General features: G+C 45.6%; 1 long non-coding RNA gene across 1 annotated transcript; it reads left to right on the top strand.

Moving 5' to 3' along the window:
- LOC129387445 (uncharacterized) lies at positions 1 to 5,690 on the top strand. Its single transcript, XR_008614662.1, has 2 exons — positions 1 to 107; positions 5,482 to 5,690. It is a non-coding gene; the product is annotated as an uncharacterized lncRNA (long non-coding RNA).
- Positions 5,691 to 7,712: the final 2,022 nt, after the last annotated feature.

The raw sequence follows: 7,712 nt of genomic DNA, 5'->3' as shown, positions 1-7,712 counted from the left end.
GTCAGACTTCTTGCAAGACATAAGGAGCTGCAGCGTGAAGTAAAGGTATGGCACTGTAGGTCGACCGCCTCAACGACACCTTCGAGCACCAAATGCGCTACCTAAAGGTTATTTTGTTCTCTCTTCCTTTCTTTCTTTTCTTTGGTCTTCCTTTCGTTCTTTCTTTCATTACTTCTTTCGTTCTGTCTTGCCTTCGTTCTTTTTCTTCGTTTCTTCTTTCGTTCATTTTCCTTTCGCTTCTTCATTAATATATAGGCATTACATCTTTGTTTGCTTATGGGGGTAGGAGCCATTCCCGATTATGCATCACTGGACCAGACGCGACTTTTGTCTCGTACAAGCCATTGCAATGAGCCACTTAAGGCTGTCGCCTTAAAATGAGCTCCGCTCTTCTCTACTTTATGAACGCAGCCCTAACTCTGACTTATTATTACTGACAGACAGCTTGCAGGAGCTGAATCCCGTCACCTCTCGTAGCCAATGTTCACGTTTTCCTTTATACCACAAGAGACGATTCAGCCTCTTTTTACAACACAGAGCCCTATTCTAAGCTCCCCCCCACTCTTCGTTGATCTACAGCCAAAGAGACGTTAGAAATAAGTTTTACCATACGGTGGTGCTGGTAACAGCTTTATTTCGTCAACAGAAAGGATTTGGTTGACATTAATGGGCTTCCAGGGCGCGTGAGGTCGCCGTCCAATCAGTTCCTCTTACGCAATTTTTATTGAGTAATTTATTTCGAGCACCACACAAGACAGTGAATAAAAGAAACTAGAACGCTAGAACATAGTGACTCGCTCACATGCGCATAAGGCGCTTAAAAAGAAAGTTATCTGACTGCAGCGATAGGAAAGCTATTACCGATGGCCGACAGCCAGTGCTAAGCAATCCTTACGAATGAAAATTTTTATTGTGGCCGTGGTTGGACACGTGGTACGTCACTGTCGACTACTTACACCAAACTTAGAATGTGCGTCCATATGAGCCACGTTTCCTATAACGCCGCAACTATTCGTAAAGGTTTGAATGTCCTCCTACCGCCGAGACCGCATTGTCCACTCGCCGTTCACTTTCTCGTCGCCGCCGCTCCCTTTGCCCCCTGAGCTCACTGCGCCAGCAAAAGTAAATATCGCAGTTCACGAGGCGAGACCTGCGGTGTCAGCGAAATGTATAAGGCCTCGCACTTCCCCGAAAAACGTTATTGAAGTCGCAATAGAAGGAATATTGACGCTAGCACTTGTCTACACGGCGTTGCATCTTCAGCGATAGATTCCCGTATGTGCCGCAAAACAGGAAAAGTGACGACGCCGCTTTCTGTACTGTCCTTTCGCGCAGCACATTCAGCCATCCGGTGCCTGCACCACTCGTGTCGTAATTCAGGAGGTCCTTTATATGATGGAACTCATCATGTTGCCATCCTGTTCACACGACGTCATATTAGGTTGGAACTTTCTTTCCACACATCATGCTATCATCGACCGCGCCCACACCGCAACCGAGCTGTTTTCATTTTCGAAAGATATTATCACTGACCCGAAGGACTCTTGTCGCGAAATCGTTGTTTCGGGAAACATTGCTATACCTGCCTGGTCTTCTGCTCTTGTTAGCATATCTTGTGACTGTAGATGACGGCACAGCACTCTTTGCGTCGTCCGAACTCTTACTTCGCCGCCGATCACTACCACTGCCGTTCGCCGTCCTCGAGTTCGAAACTGGCGCCTCTCTCATGTGCGTGTCAAACCGATCGGCCAAACCAATTACTTTACACCGCCGTGAAAGGCTTGGTAGAGCAGAGCCACTGGCCTCATCTTCAATATTTGACACGATGGACGGCTCCACTTATCTTGCCGCTCTCGAGGCATCGCCTCCTCAGTCACTGCCGCATTCTTTTACGCCAGCTATTGCCAGTGCATTGACAATGTTCAATGCCATTTCGTTGACCTTGCGACGACGCAGCGACACGAACTTCTTTACTTGCTCCAAGGCTTTTCTGCCTCTTTTGACTGCCAAGAAACATCACTCGGCCGCACAACGACTGTTTCTCACACTATCGACACTTGGAGCCATGCGCCCATTTGACAACGTCACTGCCGAGCATCGGCGACGGAAAGACGCGTTATCGATGACCAAGTGAACGATATGCTCAAACGCGGTGTCATCCAGCCTTCTAGTAGCCCCTGGGCATCACCAGTCGTGCTAGTTAAAAAAATGATGGCACTATACCATTCCCCGTTGATTATCGATGGCTTAACAAGATCACTCGAAACGATGTGTATATATCCGTTGCCACGTATCGACGACGCACTTGACTGTTTGCGCGAAGAAGAGTTTTTTCCTCCTTAGATGTCCGCTCTGGCTACTGGCAAGTGCCCATGTCTGGTTCTGGCTATACCAAAACCGCGTTTGTAACGCCAGATAGCTTGTATGAATTCACTGTAATGCCATTCGGTCTGTGCAACGCGCCCACCGTCTTTCAACGCTGGATACACGGCATCCTACGCGGCCTCAAGTGACATACTTGTTTCTGCTACCCCGATCCGTCGTCGTCTTTCTCACCAATTTTCGACCCATCTTCGCCGTTTAGATCAAATTTTGACCTGTCTCCGGAATGGTGGTCTCCAACTTAACTAGAATAAGTGCCTATTTGCACCTCGAAGACCCACTATTTTAGGCCACAATGACTCCAAAGAAGGTATTCTCCCTCATCCTGCAAAACTTAGCGCTGTAGCCGAATTCCCGAAGCCCACTAACTTGAAAGCATTACGCAGCTTCATTGGCTATGCTCCTATTTTCGACAATTCGCTCGCGATTTCGCTACTGTGATCGCACCCCTAAACCAACTTCTCCAATGCGACATTGAACTTTCTACTTGGTCGGAAGCCTCTGGTGATGCCTTTACGACTTTTCGTCGCCTACTTACGTCTCCACCAGTGTTGCGCCATATTGATCCAAGCGCACCTAGAGAACTTCACGCCAGTGGTTCCGGCCTTAGTGCTGTGCTCCCACAACGTAAGAACACCAATGCCGAATACGTGGTCACTTATGCCATTCGCGCCCTCATAATTAATAATTACTCAGTAACACGAAAAGAGTGTCTGGTCATCGTATGGGCCCTTCGCCCATACGATGACCATTTCGCCCATTTCTGTAATGTTGACTATTTGAGGTGGTGACGGATCGCCACGCTCTTTGCTGGTTGTCTAACCTCAAAGACCCGTCAGGTCACCTCGCTCGGTGAGCTCTCCGAATCGAGGAATATGATATCCATGTCGTCTATCATTCTGGACGCAGACACTCTGACGCCGATGCCCTCTCGCGCTTCCCAGTTACTTCAGACAGCAGTACTTCTACCTACAGTCCTGATATCTCACCACTTGACATCCTGGACATGGCCTCGGAGCAAAGAAAAGACCCATGGATGGTCATGATATTCGATGTTTTGTCAAATCTTCTGGCATCCTTGGCACCTCCAGTGTTGTGCCGACAGGCGCAGTATTTAACTATCCGTGATGGACTTTTATAGGCGCAACTACCACAGCGACGGCCGCACATGGCTCTTAGTAGCATGCATGCATGCATAATAGAAACATGCATAATAGAAAACGTTAAGTACACACGTAACAAGAGGCATGTGTGTATCTGGCGAAAGCAACGTAACTGAGTGAACGCCTTCACATCACAACCGTATTGCCGGTGTTTCTGCATGTAACTGAGGCTATTTATTAAACAATTATGGCGTTAGAAAGACACAAACAGCTCAGGAGCGGATAATGATTTCAGGCGCGTGTATTTACATGCAAATATATAATGTGCAACGAGTTCATGTGATAAAAGATAACCACGGTTCCCATAGCAAGAGACAGAAAACTGACCTTGAAGCGCCGCAGAATTAACGAACAAAGCCCAATGCCATGTCGTCAATTCAACGGCGATTAACTGCTGCAGGTAACAAGAAATGATCCCAGCCTGCTATAAGCGGACCAATGTAGTATCCCAGAATTTGCCTCTAAAAAGAAAAATCGGGACATAATTGATGCTTCGTTGAAGACGAAACTCAGAAAAAGCAGTAACTCAACTAATATGAGAATTCACCTGTATCAGCTGAGCGAGATGCACAATTAATTGACGACAGCAATATTTATTTATTTATTTATTTATTTATTTATTTATTTATTTATTTAACATACCTTACAGGCCCTATAGGGGCATTGTGTAAGGGGGGTTACAAAAGCTGGGCATAAAATAAAAAAAAAAGAGTAAGCAGTGTTCTGAAGTCTAGTACAAAAGATACGCCTCAATGCAGGGCTCATCAACATTACTTCAAAGATCAAAACACGGAAAAGGAAAGAGTGAAGTAATAAAATGCCTCAAAGGTACATAACCTTCAAGGAAAATAAAGCACTAATTCTAGAAAGTAAAATACAGGAAAAATGAACAGATCGATGAGTACAATGCTTCAAGGTATATCTCGGAGAATCTCTAAGTTGGCTATATGAACACGCACAAAGCCTTTGTAATCGATAAATTGAGGTAAATTCAGGACACGATTAGAGACTCCCCCGGGACATTCAAGTACTTCCGCGAAGACGAAGGCGTTCCTCATTTAAATTATGTCGCTAGTAGTCAACCACTCGCTATAAAAAACATCATTGTATGGCATTATGAAACGAAAGGAAATGCTACTTGTCGAGTTCCACTTCATTCTTACAAAAAAACAACTCAGTGAAACCGCCGTTGACAACGACCCGGGCGGTCGACCGGTATCGTACTGGCTCGACTCCACGCCGCCCACGCTTTCGCGTTTCAGTAGTTTCGTTATCGAGCAGTGCTGGGCTGGTTTTGGTGGCTCGCGAAACTCGCACAAACTGCAAGTAGCAGAGAATTCAACTTCCATGCGATGTCGCGGGATGCCCGAACGGTCCACGGCATTTGACCAAAATGCAGCTGCAGTGGTGAATCCGCCGCTCTGTCTTTGCTCGGTTTTCCCATGGCCATGGGTTTGCGTTTTGTGCAAAAATACCGCACCGCATCTGTCGGGGGCCGTTTTACTCACCGATGGCAGCAAAGGGTGGTGACGGCGTATGCAACGTCATCACTGCCCGGTTAGGTAGTGGGAGACTTGAATCGCAATAAAGGTATTTGTACCCTTCTAATACCCTTTTCTCGTAAATCCAAGTCTCGGCACGAAATGAGCGTTGTGAGGTTTCTAGAATGGTATTTAAACAGTCCAGGTAGACATAATATTTGCGTTTAGTGTCCCTTGAAAGAGACATTCCTTGTTCCTCTGCTTCCTAAAATTTGACGTTTCCAGCTTCTATTGAACCTCAGCCTTGTTTTGATTGCTACGAAGAATGGATCACCAACTACCTTGCCAGCAAGCATTCTAGAATTACAACTCATATTCGAAAGTTGTGTTGTGTACCCACATGCCGAACGTACCTTAATGCCAATAAAAGCCATTCATGAATATCCTTATTCTAGATGCAGGTAGTGGCTACCGTGCGTCGTCAAGGACTACCGAGTTCGTGACCACGGCGCGACTCCCTGAAACAGGGGCGAACTGACATTTCAAGCAGCCTACTCAAGTAGACATTTTTCTTGGATGTATTTTTTCTTGAAGTTGTTTTTGTTGCTACTTTACCATATGTGCAATCAGATGTTAATAAGTTTGGTTACCGCCAATTGCCCCACTACTGGCCTTTGACTATGTTTCTCTGCAGTGCGTGCGCACAATTGTATTCTTTTGTGAGCGCTGTGGAAATAAACCTGTGAACACTGGCTTTAATGACAAATATTTAGGTTTTGTCGCTTCTGTCCTGTACACTATTTCACGGCAAATAAGATGTTAGTGTATCGTCTTCCTCGCCTTCTGTGCAACGCTTGCAAGTAGTGAATCTGGAGTCTTGAGCTCTGTCAACACTGGTCTCTTTAAGCGGACCATTTTTCGAATGGCTCTTTCCAGTTGCAATAATATGGACACTGCGCGCGCGTTTTCACCGCCGTCTCCGCCGTACTGTCCAGTGTAAAATTCAAGGGTGAGAAGGATGAGATGACCCCTTGCGGCATGTCAATGGTTAAATTTTTGCATGCGCAAGGGCAAACATACGAGGCTGAAACTAGCTAGCTTTATGTGCACTGGCTTCCCGCGTGCCAAATGCTGCAATAATTAAATACTTAAATAAATAATAAACACTCTTCTCCCAATTTTTATGCTGTATACAAGGCATGTATTTGGCTTTTCTCTGTCTGTTCAGTCAACTACGCAAGGCATGGTGTTACGTTGTGCTGAAGTAGCAAGCATGCTGTGAGTGACGAATGACGAACGTCTAACTTGTGTCGCTTATTTACTTCGTTTGCAGAAAGCTACTCATTAAAGCGTCCCAGAGTGTTGTACTGCCGTTATCCGGGATATTTATAACACTTTTAAAATGACTGTACAAAACGCCAGTTTCAAATTTAACGAAAATGGGTGGTATGTTAAGTGTAATGTATGGTGAAACTTTCACGCTTCTTACCTAAATAATAGCATTACAGGTAATTGCCGAAACCTTGTTTTCTTTTAAATATTTCCATGCGTTCTTGCTTGGTTTCTCCGATGTCTCCAGGTATTTAAACAAAGCAACTTATTTCTATATAGCGAAATTATTTGATACGTTATGGTTCAGCGTTATAAGTAAACATTCAAGAAAAAAAAAGCAGCATGCTGAATGATGCCAGTAAGGTAGAGTATGCCAAACTGCCTGTCAAGTTTGTTTTAACTGAATATTACGAACCTTCCAGGGCCAAATCGCACGAGAAAATAAGCGTAAAGTCAGCTAAGCTCACTACGATTGCAAGCATAAAGAATCACATAACGCAAAAAATTTTTTAAATATTTAAGTGACTTTTGAATAATCTTGACTAAACTGTAAAATGTACCACTCCGCTTCCTTGAATTGTAACATTTATGTTGATATTGCTAGTGCTACGGAGGCATTCACAGAGGCTAATAAATGGCACAATTATATCCCGCCATATACGCCGGCTACACTTATGCCGCAATGCACAATTGCCTCCTATCGCAGCATGGCAAAGCCGCACTGTTCCAACAAGCGAAAAATCTCGCCAAATACGTCCTTGGGCGTTGGAGACGAGCGCCACTCATCCGTATTGCTTTCTTTAGCAACTGGCCGTTCCGCACCGTCAGCGTCCTCGACCGACAACCGCTGCACGGCGCACGCACACATCTGAGTGAATGCAGCTTCCACCCTCCAGGCAGCGGCGACGGGGCGCCTCGCTACGTCAACTTCCGCCAGACTGCATAGCACGCAACCGAATATACCTAACGCGCTCTGAAGCGGTCAAATTACCTACACCGCGGACAAGGTTAGGTTCAAGCTAAGCTGCTCTCAGTGGGCCGTCGCAATGAGAAATTCACGGCATCATAATACGTCCTATTTAGAAAAGATAAAGCTTATTGATACGAAAGCATCAAACGGCCCGCTGAGCGAAAAAGCTGCCGGTGTCTGTGGCAGCAGCGAAACGGCACCTAGGTTCTCATTTGGCTGCGAAGCACGCGCACGCATGGTGCGCTCGCATGGAAGAAAGAAACAAATTCAGTGTTGCAGTACTCGCTGTAGATGGCAAAATCGACAGCTTAGTGGAGAACAGCCATCTTAAACCTCGTTCTAATTCTCACGACGACGTCAAAGTAAACAGCTTAGCAAAGATAG

Source organism: Dermacentor andersoni, chromosome 2, assembly GCF_023375885.2.
Source record: "Dermacentor andersoni chromosome 2, qqDerAnde1_hic_scaffold, whole genome shotgun sequence".
Lineage (NCBI taxonomy): Eukaryota > Metazoa > Arthropoda > Arachnida > Ixodida > Ixodidae > Dermacentor > Dermacentor andersoni.
Note: the sequence above shows the minus strand (reverse complement) of the source record. Positions and strands in the feature narration are given on the sequence as shown.